The sequence below is a fragment of the Heterodontus francisci genome, chromosome 9 (assembly GCF_036365525.1).
Source record: "Heterodontus francisci isolate sHetFra1 chromosome 9, sHetFra1.hap1, whole genome shotgun sequence".
Classification (NCBI taxonomy): domain Eukaryota; kingdom Metazoa; phylum Chordata; class Chondrichthyes; order Heterodontiformes; family Heterodontidae; genus Heterodontus; species Heterodontus francisci.
The window spans coordinates 58,295,753-58,310,748 of record NC_090379.1 but is presented as its reverse complement, the minus strand read 5'-3'; the positions used below and the strand labels follow the sequence as shown (position 1 = coordinate 58,310,748).

Here is a 14,996-nt window from a genome sequence, read left to right as displayed (position 1 = left end):
AGTAATCCTCCAACTTATCCTTTGTTCTTTGCTGATGTGCCCCCAGCTACCCAATCACCTTATCTAAACCTTTCATAATTTTGAACACCTCCATCAGATCTCCTCTTAACATTCTCTATTTCAACAAAAAGTGCCCCAGTTTCTCTAACCTCTCCTTATAATTAAAGCCCATTATCCTTGTTATCATCATAGTAAATATTGCAATACTGTCCCCATGGTCTGGATAGCCTTCCTGAAGCAAGCTGTGCATCACTGGACACTATGTTTTTAAGGACTCATGTTTAAATCGTGGAAATAGATTCATTCGGAAGTCTGAAGCAATGCTGGACTGTGTTTTTTTTCCACTGGGGTCACTGAAACGACACTTGACTGTGAAAACAATTATTTGAAGAATCGAGGAGTGCTAAAAACCTTTACTGGAGATCACCTGCCTTAAGATAAACAAACAGGAACTTTGGACTAAGGGGAGATGCTTACAGAGAAGTCAGGTTTTCAGTTCAGTTGGGGTGTTGAACGGTTTTGAAGACAGATGAAGATCAGCCTGCCAAGAAAAAAAACACCCAACGCATCTCTTTCCACCTGTCACTGAAAAACCCTACGTATTCAGTGAGATACCCGAAACCCTTGATGCCATATTTCTCCTGAGAAACTGAAAAAACCTGCCAGATTAATTCTTGATGCTGCCTGAAAAGAACTGCTCCAGAAAAGATCCCAGTGATCTGTCTGTGTACTCGGATGTCAGACAAAAAGGAACAACTGAGATCTTTCCATTTTTTTTCTCTTCAAGAATTAGCAAGTATTTGGCCAAAGGTTTTTTTTTGTCTTTTTTTTGGAACACAGCTCTGCAGAGAGAATTTCTTTATTATTTTCAGTGTTGTGTATGAGTTTGTGCATGGGGGTTTTAAAAGAGGAACTTTCATATTTCAACCTGTGTGTTAATGCTTTGCTTCGCTCCTGGATAGTCTTGTTTTTATAATAAACGGATAATTTTGTTGTTTATTAAAGAAACCTAGTTGGTGTATTTTATTCCAGGATAAACAGTAGAGTATATGATTGACCGTATCGGTAACTGGGTAAACATTTAGCCACGTCCAGATCACTTATACACATTGGCCTGGATTTTGCAGTAGTACTGATGGTAAAATTGTTAGTATTCGTTGCCACTACTCCACCAAAACTGACAACTTCTGGAATAAACACAAGCACAGAATAGTGCAGAACTCCAGAGGTCACTGAGTGATTCTCCTCCAAAGGGCGTGCTGTTGAAGCATCCGAGTCTGCAATCAATTCAATTGATTGCAACATCCACTCTTACGCTGTTAAACGTGCTATGAAAACCCTTGAAAAAGTTGCACCTTGTAGAATGAGGTGTAACTGGGTTTTTAAAAACAGCATACTAACTTCATAATTACTGTTAAACACTCTCATTGGCCCTGAAAAACTAATTTCATATTCGCGGAATGTCAAATTTGTCCACAATGATGATTTTTTTTAAAATGTGGAATTTAAGAAATTTCTTTATTTTAGCTTCTACCTTAATCCAGTCATTTATTTCACTATCTGAAAAATTAAAAGTGACAGACTGAGTGCTTTTATTGTCCCTGGTTTATTTGTATGTGAATACTTCAATGTGATTGGCTGCCTACCTGTTTGCTGACATCACTGCTCCTGCATGCCAAAATAACCTCTTGACTTGGCACCAGATTTAAGCTGCCATCAGAAAAGGGGAAAGAGATTACAAGATCTTTGTGGCAAGCTTTCTTTGAGTTCAAGGCGAGTACCCTTGTTGCGCCACTGACTGTAAAATCCGGGCCATTGAGACCAGCAGTGGTTTGAACTCTGACCTCGGGAGGACATGGTTGCTTACATTCCTACAGTCCAAAAAATATTAACCAGTTCTATTCATGCTGCCACGCTCCCTTTAAGGTAATGTGCTAATTTTATCACTAGTCTCCTATGCAAACTCTATCTTTTGAAAATCCCCATACATCCACTAATGGTTTCTCTTTTCCTAAAGTGTACTAATATTCTGATTACTAATCAACACAGCTCTTTTAAAACAGCTCTTCTCAAATATCATCTTAGAACTACCATTGATTAAACATAAATTTTCAGTCTAACTGCACCTAGTATTTGGGTAAATCTGTTACCGTTCCATACAACATTTTCCATCAACTTTTCCAAGTGATATTACTTGGACAGTTGCTAAAACTAATTTAAAACCCTTGATTGGGTTAGAATCTTGCAGCTCACTCCAGGATCTTGTTTTGTACAAAATTATATTTTAGTGTAATTTTAATTCAATCACAGTTAAAAGCAAGCCATTAAAGGAGCTGGATTTTATACTGAACTTAACACTTGTCTTTCAACAGATTAATGCGATGGGACAAAAGTCTGCATGTCCTGCTGGTTTCGAAAGTCTTAAATGAAATAAAATTTTGAGCTGTCTCAAATGAATTCCTATTGTGTATGGACTCACGGCACAAAATTGCACTAAACTAGTAATCTCACTCAGACAAAACACATGATGCTACATTTAGGATGATGGAAAAGCACTTCTGAGTGTCCCATCCATACTTTTGGGGCAGTGTAGAGGAAACTTTACTATGTATCTAACTGTACTGTACCTAATTTGGCAATACTTGTAGCTGACACTGCTAGCAGTAATGTAAATTTTATGCTAAAATTCAGGGACAACAACTTTTCAAAAAAAAAATACAAACAGCCCGTCTGCTGCCAGATAACTATCTGAAATTTATACTAAGAGCTGTTAACAGAATAGATAAATATTTTTGGCAGTGGATTGCAAGGCTATTCAATGCAATGAATAATTTAACAGGCAAAACAAATACAATTCAGTCCAAATTCAATGCATACAAATGCACTTTGCATGAGATGAGTAGCTTCTGTAGGGCAATTTTAAAGCTGACCAACTTGTATTTATATAGCATTAACATAGAAAAACATCTCGAGGCACTTCACACTGGAGTAATTAAAAAACAATACCAATTTAAATATAACTGAAGAAATGATCTAGGTCAAAGCAGCAGAAAGGAACTAGTCTGCAAAGAACTACTGCTGTATTTCTTCCCCATGACCCACAAGAGAAAAGGCATCATTTTTTTTTAAAGAGAGAGAATAATGTTACAAAGATTACAGCTGCCTTGTAAAATTTTCAAATTGGTTCTCATTAATATTTTTGAAATAGATAATGTTAACAATTCAATATGCAACTTGTTATACTCTTCAAGCAAGTAGAAAGAAATTTGCAAGTGTCATAACCTCAAGTAAGTTGAGAGAGTGGTTGTGGTACTGGACTTGAAACCCAGAGATTGTAAATTGAAATCCCACCATGGCAAATTGTGAAACTGATGCTAAAGAATCTGCTAATTTGGGGGCTGGACCAAGAAAACAAATGACTATGAAAGCTGTCAGATTGTCACAAAAATCCAAATGGTTCACTAATATCCTTCAGGGAAGGGATCACACCATCCCTTTATGCTCTTGCCTACACACAACTCCAGACACCACACCTCCTGAAGTGCCCTAGCAAATCACTCAGTTGTAAAAACAATAATATAGGAGGGGTCTAATTGACAATAATCCCATTCTTCACTATCACTGGGTGGAAAACCCTGGAATTTCTTATTAGCACCATCACCACTAAGACTGCATGAATTCACAAAGGCAGCAGTCCAGCATCACATTTTCAGGGCAACTAGGATGGACAATAAAATGTGGCCTAGCCAATATTGCCCACATCTCAAGAACAGTCTGTTTTAAAATGCAATTAATTATATTACTAACTTCAGTATGTTCCAATTACTACATAATGCCCCAATGGATCAATAGGTAAATATAACACATGAATTTGATACTGATCCCTACAGAACAGGAATGACCCAAATTCATCACTGATCTTTGCTGAGTTACTTCTATCAGCCAGGCAAACAGTAAGGACACAATGATGCCCTCACTGTCCCTCGATCTCGATAGAGATCTGAAAAAAAAGTGAAGGCATCAGTTAAGTTCCTGATAACTCTGCATTTGTGGCTACCATGCAGTAAACTTAAGCTATATAACCTCCACAAACAACCAAATGATGATCACTGTCCATACTCATGAACGAAGAACAACTCAATTGGGTTAAAGTGTTAAAGAACTGACCAGTGTCCAAGGATGAGTCATCATTTTCAGGAGATGGAGTAAGGGTAAAATATTATAGTAAAATAAAACCTGTGACAATTTTAGGAGTTTCAGTGCATTTTTTATTTGCAAATATGCCTTGTCCTATTATAACCAAGACAGCTTTAAAAGAATGCATTTAAACTGCCAAAATTGTGAATGTAATTACTAGTTTGTGGTTTTAATGCTAACAATTCTCCAGGAAGAATTGTTCAAAAAATGAAATGAAGACTCTCCCAATATAGTGGGTAAATGCATGTTCCGTGATACAAAAGTAGAGGCCAAGAAAACCAAAAAATGCTCTTGCACATTCCGACCCCCACCCACTGAAATTTCCAAGCAGTACCATTCAAAGACAGACATAAACACAAATACAATATTACTATAAAAATAAACTGCTAATTCATTCCTATTAAACCTGTAAATTTAGTTCTGTGAAGCTTTTGATTTATCAGCTTCGAACTGATGCAATTATCTGTTTTCTGACATTTTACATGTATTACTGTACTGACTGGAGTCCATTTGAACACATATGGCACGGGTATATTGAAACAACTAACGTCATGAATAGATTGATGTGATAAATCTGTCTGTGGCATTTGAGGATTAACAAATATACTCTACATTTTCTTTCCGAATTATTATAAAATCCAATGGCACCAGTTGGATAAAGCCATTCATTTTTTAATCATTCATTATGTCAAGCTACCCATGAACACATGTCAATACAGTGCTCTTTTCCCAATATTATTAAAGAACCCACAAAGGAAATTATAAAAGGGTTAATATAACTTGTTCCCCCATGTCACCAGGAGTAAAACAAAATGTTCAAGTTATTCAAAAGATTTCTAAGATATTTACTGAAAAGTCTTGATCACCAATTTTAAATCTGGTAGAACTCACTAATGACTACATACCAATACATAACTAAAGCCTGCAAAAAAGAAATATTAACTTTGACCCTGCATCCAGACTTGGAAAATAAACTTACTAAAATAACATGTAGAATACATAAGTGAATTATAACAACACATTAATTCCATCAAGTGATCCAAATGTTTGTCAAGCACTTTAACAAAGCTTGAGCCTAACACCTAAATGGAAAAAGTTTTAAAATTCATTTCCAAAAGATATTCTATACCACACACACACAGCATTCTATGTCACACTCGTTCATAAGTTTTAAAAACGTTTGTTTGCTTCCTCTAAGGAACCAGAGAGCGGACAGCAGGGTGTAGGGCATCAACGTTTAAAAGATATATGTCAAAAATATGTAAAAACAGCCCTTTCCAAACCCTCCAGGCCACAAAATTTAAATGGAACCACCTCGCAGAGATACAAGAATTGGAAGAAATTGTCACAGCTTAAAAGGGCTGCCGAAAGCCAGGATTCTGAAGTCGCAGGATGCCCACGCCACACAAAGGTAAAGTATTGGTGTTTACAAGTCTGTCACTTGTGGTGGCAGCAATTAAAGAGATCTGTTTGGAAGGGCTGGGGCGTGCGCCAAAACCTGCAAGGAGCGAGTAGCCAAAGTACACCATAAACTGAGCATGTGGGAGCAGCGATCTCTCTCCATTGTGGGTAAGAACCTGGTCATCAGGTGCGAGGCGCTCAAGTTGTTACTGTATGTGGCGCAGGTCTAGCTCAATCCCCACTCCCGTGCCGTGGCGGTCACCCGAGCCATTTTCTGCTTTATCTGGAGATCCAAAATGGACTGGGTCCAGAGGGACACGATGTTCAAACCTCTGGATAACGGCGGAAAAAATGTATCCAATGTCGCCCTCATCCTGATGACCATCTTCGTGTGCGGCTGCATCAAGCTGTGCGTAGAGCCCCAGTACGCAAACACCAAGTGTCACTATGTGCTGAGGTTCTATCTGTCCCCAGTGCTGTGAAGGATGGGTCTGGTCACATTGCTGCGGAACGCTCCATCCAGTTGGACTGTTCTGTACCACCTATTCTTCGTGGGAAAGTTTCTGCGTGAAAATACCTTTGACCACCAATCCATTAGGCAGTGGTCTGCATGGAACGTCCTCAAGGCCCTACGGAAAAAGGAGATGGTGGATCCTATCGGATGGTTCCCCAAGCAGACTGCCAAAGTCATTTGGCATAATGCCTCATCACCAGAACTTTCAAACAAGCACTAAGACGGAGTCTGGCCCCCTCCACATGCTGCCCTTGAGGTGGCTGCGGTGGGGAAGAGACAGTTGCCCACCTCCTTCTGGAATGTGTCTTTGCAAAGCAGGTGTGGAAAGAGATGCAGTGGTTTTGGTTGAGGTTCATCCCAAGCAGCTCTGTAACACAGGAGTCTGTGCTCTACGGGCTATTCCCAGAGACGCACACAGAGTTAAACATCAACTGCTGCTGGAGGACCATCAACTCGGTGAAAGACGCTCATTGGTCTGCCCAAAACGTGCTGGTCTTCCAGTACAAAGAGTTGTCCACGATTGAGTGTTGCAGACTGGCACATTCCAAGGTCCAGGACTACGTGCTGAGGGACGCACTAAAGCTTGGGGCAGCCGCTGCAAAGGCTCAATGGGGAAAGACCACTGTGTAAGGTCCTCCCACCAAAGCGAACTGAGGGGCTGGACCCTCAGACTGTATACACCAAATATGGTTTTGCTGTAAAATGTACCTGGCAGGTAAAATGGAATGGAAGGGTTATGAGGCAACTCACTCGTGTATTGAAGAAAACTGATTTCCTTTGCACGTTTTGGAATGTCAACTTGGTGCTGTTTTGAACTGTTTTGTTATGTATTTTTTTTATATACAGATTTTTATGAATAAAGTATATTTTGGGAAAAAAAATTGTGGTGCCAGCAATTAAAGTGATCTGAAGTGATGAATTGTCATATTAATGCTTTTCAACCTCAACAGTATAATGCTGCATCATATTAAGTGGGGCGGCACAGTGGTTAGCACCGCAGCCGCACAGCTCCAGCGACCCGGGTTCAATTCTGTGTACTGCCTGTGTGGAGTTTGCAAGTTCTCCTTGTGACCGCGTGGGATTTTGCCGGGTGCTCCGGTTGCCTCCCACAGCCAAAGACTTGCAGGTTGATAGGTAAATTGGCCATTATAAATTGCCCCTAGTATACATAGGGAAGGTGGGGATGTGGTAGGAGTATGGGATTAGTATAAATGGGTGGTTGATGGTCGGCACAGACTCGGTGGGCCGAAAGGCCTGTTTCAGTGCTGTATCTCTAAAATAAAATAAAAGTGTAATTTTCCTATAACATACTGATAGCAATACACAAAATATTCCTCCTGACAAGAGTCATGGCCTAAGGTACTGCGAAGCTCCTGCTCTGCAGTGCCTTCGATTGCTCATATCAGTTGCAATTCAGTTCACTGGCAAAATAAGGAGCTTGCATATGTTCAAGTCACATTCCTGGTTAGGTTTCTGCCTCCTTGCCTTCTCTATGCTTGGATAAAATGTACAAGCCAGCAATGCAAAAAATGCTGCCACAGCAGAATAGCAACCAACCGGCACCTTCCAGATATCTCTGCTGTCCAACACTTTTTGACATTTGATGTCAGTGGCATTGTGCGAAACGGATAAATAGGGTGTTCTCTAGGACTTTAAACTAGTGACTCGGGGGGGGGGGGGGGGGGGGGGTGGGGGGGGAAGGGAAAGGGAAAACGACAGGGAGTATGATGGTAAATAAAAAGGTAAGCAGCAGGTTAACATGTGTGCAGGAGGGTTTAAGTTCAAGGCAGACTATCAAAGAAGCAGAAAGGAAGGATAACTCAGGAGTTATTATTAGAGATGTTGGAAATCACGAGGGTAAGAAAGCTAGCATTAAGGCACTTTACCTGAATGCTCGTAGCATTCGTAACAAGGTTGATGAGTTAACAGCACAAATCATCGCGAATGAATATGATTTGGTAGCCATTACAGAGACATGGTTACAGGTTGGTCACGACTGGGAGTTAAATATCCAGGGGTACCAGACTATTCGGAAGGACAGACAGGAAGGTAAGGGAGATGGTGTAGCTCTGATATTCAAGGACGACATCAGGGCGGTGCTGAGAGATGATATAGGTTCTATGGAGAATGAGGTTGAATCCATTTGGGTGGAATTTAGAAACTCTAAGAAGAAAAAGTCATTGATAGGCTTAGTCTATAGGCCACCAAATAATAATATCACATTGGGGCGGGCAATAAACAAAGAAATAACTAATGCCTGTAAAAATGGTACGGCAATTATCATGGGGGATTTTAATCTACATGTAGATTGGTCGAACCAGCTCAGTCAGGGTAGCCTTGAGGAGTTCATTGAGTGTACCCGTGATAGTTTTCTTGAACAGTATGTAATGGAACCAATGAGGGAGCAAGCTATCCTAGATCTAGTCCTGTGTAATGAGACAGGAATAATTAATGACCTCATAGTTAGGGATCCTCTTGGAAGGAGTGATCACAGTATGGTTGAATTTAGAATACAGATGGAGAGTGTGAAGATAAAATCCAATACTGTGCTTGAACAAGGGGGACTACAATAGAATGAGGGAGGACTTGGCTAAAGTAGACTGGAAACAAAGATTTTATGGTGCGACAGTTGACGAGCAGTGGAGGACTTTCAAAGTAATTTTTCTAAGTGCTGAGCAAAAGTATATTCCAGTGAAAAGGAAGGACTGGAAGAAAAGGGGTAATCTGCCATGGGTGTCTAAGGAAATAAGGGAGGCTATCAAATTAAGGCATACAAAGTGGCCAAAAACAGCATGAAACTAGAAGATTGGGAAAACTTTAAAGGTTAACAGAAAGCCACAAAAAGAGTTATAAAGAAAAGTAAGATAGAACATGAGAAAAAACTAGCACAGAATATAAAGACAGATAGCAAAAGTTTCTATAAATATCTAAAACGAAAAAGAGTGGCTAAAGTAAACATTGGTCCTTTAGAGGATGAGAAGGGGAATTTAGTTATGGGATATGATGAAATGGCCGAGGCATTGAACAGGTATTTTGTATCGGTCTTCACAGTGGAGGACATTAATAACATGCCAGTAATTGTCAAAGAGACGAACGTAGGTGAGGACCTGGAAACAATCATTATTACGGAAGAGGTAGTGTTGGGCAAGCTAATGGAGCTATAAGATTGATAAGTCTCCTGGCCCTGATGGGATGCATCCCAGGGTACTAAAAGAGATGGCGGGAGAAATAGCAGGTGCACTGGCGGTAATTTTCCAAAATTCGCTGGACTCTGAGGTAGTCCCAGCAGATTGGAAAGCAGCAGATGTGACGCCACTGTTTAAAAAGGGAGGTAGACAAAAGATGGGGAATTATAGACCGGTTAGCTTAACCTCTGTAGTGGAGAAAATGCTTGAGTCTATTATCAAGGAAGAAATAGCAGGGCATCTCGATAGAAATTGTCTCGTTGGGCAGACGCAGCATGGGTTCATGAAGGGCAGGTCATGCTTGACAAATCTTTTGGAATTCTATGATGACATTACGAGCAAGGTGGACAATGGGGACCCAGTGGATGTGGTGTACCTAGATTTCCAAAAGGCCTTCGACAAGGTGCCGCACAAGAGGCTGCTGCATAAGATAAGGATGCATGGCGTTAGGGGTAAAGTATTAGCATGGATAGAGGATTGGTTGACTAACAGGAAGCAGACAGCGGGGATAAATGAGTGCTATTCTGGTTGGCAATCAGTCACTAGTGGTGTGCCTCAGGGATCGGTGTTGGGACCGCAATTATTTACAATTTATATAGATGATTTGGAGTTGGGGACCACGTGTAGGTTGTCAAAGTTTGCAGATGACACTAAGATGAGTGGCAGAGCAAAGTGTGCAGATGACCGTGAAACTTTGCAGAGGAACATAGATACATTGAGTGAGTGGGCAAAGGTCTGGCAGATGGAATACAATGTTAATAAATGTGAAGTCATTCATTTCGGTAGGAGTAACAGTAAAAAGTCGTGGGAGTCAGTTGCCAGCATTCGCCAGAGCTGGCGGGCAGCCATAAAGACAGGGCTAAATTGTGGCGAGTCAAAGAGACTTAGTAGTTGGCAGGAAAAAAGACAGAGGTGCAAGGGGAGAGCCAACTGTGCAACAGCCCCAACAAACAAATTTCTCTGCAGCACCTGTGGAAGAGCCTGTCACTCCAGAATTGGCCTTTATAGCCACTCCAGGCGCTGCTTCACAAACCACTGACCACCTCCAGGCGCGTATCCATTGTCTCTCGAGATAAGGAGGCCCAAAGAAAGAAGAAAGAAACAGTAAAAAGGATTATTACTTGAATGGTAAAAAGTTGCAGCATGCTGCTATGCAGAGGGACCTGGGTGTCCTTGTGCATGAATCGCAGAAGGTTGGTCAGCAGGTACAGCAAGTAATTAGGAAACAAATGGAATTTTGTCCTTCATTGCTAAAGGGATTGAGTTTAAAAGCTGTTGCAGCTGTAGAAGGTACTGGTGAGGCCGCACCTGGAGTAGTGTGTGCAATTTTGGTCTCCTTACTTGAGAAAGGATATACTGGCACTGGAGAGGGTGCAGAGGAGGTTCACTAGGTTGATTCCGGAGTTGAGGGGGTTGGCTTATGAGGAGAGACTGAGTAGATTGGGATTATATTCATTAGAATTCAGAAGAATGAGGGGGGATCTTATAGAAACATATAAAATCATGAAGGGAATAGATAAGATGTTTCCATTGGCAGGTGAAGCCAGGACAAGAGGGCATAGCCTCAAGATTAGAGGGAGCAGATTTAGGACTGAATTAAGAAGGAACTTCTTCACCCAGAGGGTTGTTAATCTATGGAATTCCTTACCCAGTGAAGTAGTTGACGCTTCTTCAGTAAACGTTTTTAAAGCTAAGGTAGATATCTTTTTGAACAAAAAAGGAATTAAGGGATACGGTGAGAGCGCGGGTAAGTGGATCTGAGTCCACGAATAGATCAGCCATGATCTTATTGAATGGCGGAGCAGGCTCGAGGGGCCGGACGGCCTACTCCTGCTCCTAGTTCTTATGATCTTATAAAAGTACCTTTTGAGGTGGGTCTCGATGCTCCTGAAGGGATTGGTACCTCACCATTTGTATTCTAACTGTTTAAATTGTTGCTGCTGAATATAACTGCAGGATTAAGCCCAACATCAGAACAGCACCTCAACTGCACCAGCGTGAATGTTTTGATTCCCAACATCAGGCATCTCGGGTCCTGAATGAAACTAACAGTTTATCAAAACTGTGATCTTGAACATGCAATATTTGGCGCTATATTGGTCTCTATGTCGCCGAGCTAGAAAAGGGAAGAATTACCATTCCTCACCACTATCCAAGGGCCCCAGCTACAAAATGTGTGTTTGGTGATCAAGTGAGGATAGAATTGGACTTACGTGTGATACGAACATACATACGAACGTACGAATTAGGAGGAGTAGGCCTCCTACTCCACCACTCAATAAGTTCATGGCTGATCTGATTGTAATCTCAACTCCACATTCCCGCCTACCCCCAATAACCTTTCACCCCCTTGCTTATCAAGAATCTAACGACTCTGCTTCCACTGCCTTTTGAGGAAGAGAATTCCAAAGACTCACGACCCTCATAGAAAAATGTCTCCTTATCTCTGTCTTAAATGGGCAACCCCTTATTTTTAAACAGTGATCCCTAGTTCTAAATTCTCCCACAAGGGGAAACATCCTTTCCATATCCAACCTATCAAGACCCCTCAGGATCTTACATGTTTCAATCAAGTCGCCCCTTACTCTTCTGAACTCCAGCAGATACAAGCCTAGCCTGTCCAACCTTTCCTCATAAGACAACCTGCCAATTCCATATTTTAGTCTCGTAAACCTTCTCTGAACTGGTTCCAACACATTTACATCCTTCCTTAAATAAGCAGACCAATACTGTACACAGTACTCCAGATGTGGTCTCACCAATGCCCTGTATAACTGAAGCATAACCTCCCTACTTTTGTATTCAATTACACTCGCAATAAACTACAACATTCTATTAGCTTTCCTAATTACTTGCTGAACCTGCATACTAACCTTTTGCGATTCACTCACTAGGACACCCAGATCCCTCTGCATCCTCTCACCATTTAGATAACATACTTCTTTTTCATTCTTCCTGCCAAAATGTACAATTTCACATTATCCCATATTATCCTTCATTTGCCAGATCTTTGCCCACTCACTTAACCTATTTATATCCCTTTGTAGCCTCCTTATGTCCTCTTCACAAGTTACTTTCCTACCTATCTGTGTCATCAGCAAATTTATCAACCATACCTTTGGTCCCTTCATTTATATAAACTGTAAAGAGTTGAGGCCCAGGCACTGATCCCTCATGTCCCTCCATGATAGAATAACATTGTCACAAGCTGTTGAGACCCAATCCAAACAAATATTTGCACTTACGTGTCACTTTACCAAAATGTATTTCAAAGATCTTCACACAATGATTTACTTTTGATGCACAGTGACTGTTACATATGCATATGTAGCTGCCATGTTTTACCTGCAAATTCCTAAAAATATTAAGACAAGTTAACTGTTCTTTTGGTGGTGTTAGTTCAGGAAGGAATGTTAGTCAGGACACTTGTCAAACTTTGTTTTTTGAATAGTGCCATGGAATCTAACGTTCTTTATTAATATCTCATCTGAAGGATGGTCCCCTCCAACTACAAAGCTCTGCCTCAATACTACACTTGAATGACAGCCTAGGTTACATGTTCATGCCCTGGTGCAAGAACTGAATTCACAAACCTCTAAGTCAGAGACAAAAGTGCAAACACATGAAAGAACTTGGGCAAGATAACAGAGAACACACTGCAAAAGATACTGCCGTCAGGGAAAAAGAGACGAGGAACCAAAAACCAAGGAAGAACAACACAGTACTAGAGTACTGTTATGAAGCATACTAACATTGCATAGTAACAAAAAAAGACTTGTATTTATATACTTTTCACAACCACCGGAGGTCTCAAAACATTTTACAACCAATGAAGTACTTTTGAAGTGAAGTCACTGTTGTAATCTAGTACAGATTTTTGCAATTTTCGACACCACAACATGAAGACCAGGCACATTTAGTTCCAGTAGCACATGAACAGACAACTTCTCAACAAAAGGGATATAGTGGACATGTTGCCCAATGAAGGTTTCCCTCACCATAATTTAAGTAGAGAACATTCAGTTCAACAAAAATGAGGTGTAATTTTATCAAAATAGCAATAAAGCCTACATCGATACTAGCAGCAATTGAGGTATTTCTGATTCCAAAATTGGACATTGAATGGCGCTTAAATTGATAACTAAATATAGGGCCGAAGGAAAAAATGTGATAAGCTACATGAAAAGACAATAATCAAAACGTACAAAAAGACGAGAAAGGTCCGTTAGGATGAACTCTATTCAAACTGTAAACGTATGGCCGAATTTGGCTACACAAGATTTGCAGTTATTGACCTTACAATCTCTGGAATCGATACTTGGAGCTCAGTTTTTCCCGCAGCCTCAGTCAGTGAAAAAACTCCTGACCCACTGCACCGCCGAGCACAGTGTAAGTCCCGACATGCGGGACTTTGCTGTCAGCAGAGCCTGAGGCTGCGGCCTACTTCTCTGCGCTTCCTACATTCAAAGCCGCGGCGCTTAAAGATGTCCGATGAAAAATATAACACACCAATTAAACCCGTCTCGGGTGCAACAATTACAGGCTCACCATACCCCGCCCCCATCCGAGCCGCTCACACCCGGGACGTGGCGCAAAAGGGAAAACTCACCTGGATTCGGGATATCGAGCTCTGTTCCGGTCCCTCGGAATCGGGCTTAAGATTCACAGGAGGGACCGGGACTTGCAGGGCGCGCCTGGGCTTTGTGCCCAGAGCGCGATTTCTCAGTTCAAACACACACAGAGCACTGCTGCTGTTATTGCCGCCGATAGCTCCTACAGCACCACCACTCCTCCTGCATAAAGGGGTCACAGGACTGCCAGTATCCCAAAGTGCTGCACGCTCAGGAGCCCGCGGCCAGAGAACTGCTAGTATTCCAGGGTGCTACGCGCTATGGAGCCCGCAGCCACAGAACTGCCAGTATCCCAAGGTGCTACGCGCTATGGAGCCCGCAGCCACAGGACTGCCAGTATCCCAAGGTGCTACGCGCTATGGAGCCCGCAGCCACAGGACTGCCAGTATCCCAGGGTGCTGCGCGATGTTGAGAATATGTACTAACTGCTGCTAATGCTGTCACAAAATGTGAACGTTGCTGTAAGTTCAGAGTCTGGATGGCCCGGCACTGGACTCCCTTTCCAATCTGCTCCCTCATCGAACCTAAGGTCTCCTGCTCATTCTTCTTCCTTTGACTGTTGCTGATAGATGTAAATTAGGGATTTTCCAAACAAATTGGACCGACTGAGTGAGGAGGTGAGTGTAAAAGCAAAATACTGCAGATGCTGGAAATCTGAAATAAAAACAGAAACACTGTTCAAGTTCTGATGGAAGGTCATAGACTTGAAACGTTAACTCTGTTTCTGTCTCCACAATTGCTGCATGACCTGCTGAGTATTTCCAGCACTTCCTCATTTTATATGAGGAGTTGAGCGTGTTTGGGATAGAAATGGAATACTGTACTAATGTAAAATAAAAACAAATGTGCTGGAAATACTCAGCAGGTCAGGCAGCATCTGTGGAGAGAGAAGCAGAGTTAACGTTTCAAGTCTGTGACCTTTCATCAGAACTGTACTAATGTGCCTCCTGGCTTGCTGTAATCATGTGACCTTTACCGTGAGGCATTTGCTGCAGGCAGCCATCACAAGGCAGTTGAATAAAGACGCTGTACACGCAAGACTGTTGTCCTTTGAGCTCGTAACATGGT

The 14,996-nt window shown here is 41.6% G+C and overlaps 1 protein-coding gene across 3 annotated transcripts in view; it reads right to left on the bottom strand.

Annotated features, from left to right (window-relative positions):
- Positions 1–14,261, bottom strand: part of LOC137373800 (F-box only protein 34-like) — a 49,609-nt gene extending 35,348 nt beyond the window's left edge. For all 3 annotated transcript variants that reach the window (XM_068039187.1, XM_068039183.1, XM_068039186.1), the window contains exon 1: positions 13,907–14,261. The gene's annotated coding sequence lies outside the window, so the exon portion shown is untranslated. The remainder of the gene's footprint in view (positions 1–13,906) is intronic.
- Between the last annotated feature and the right edge of the window lie 735 nt (positions 14,262–14,996).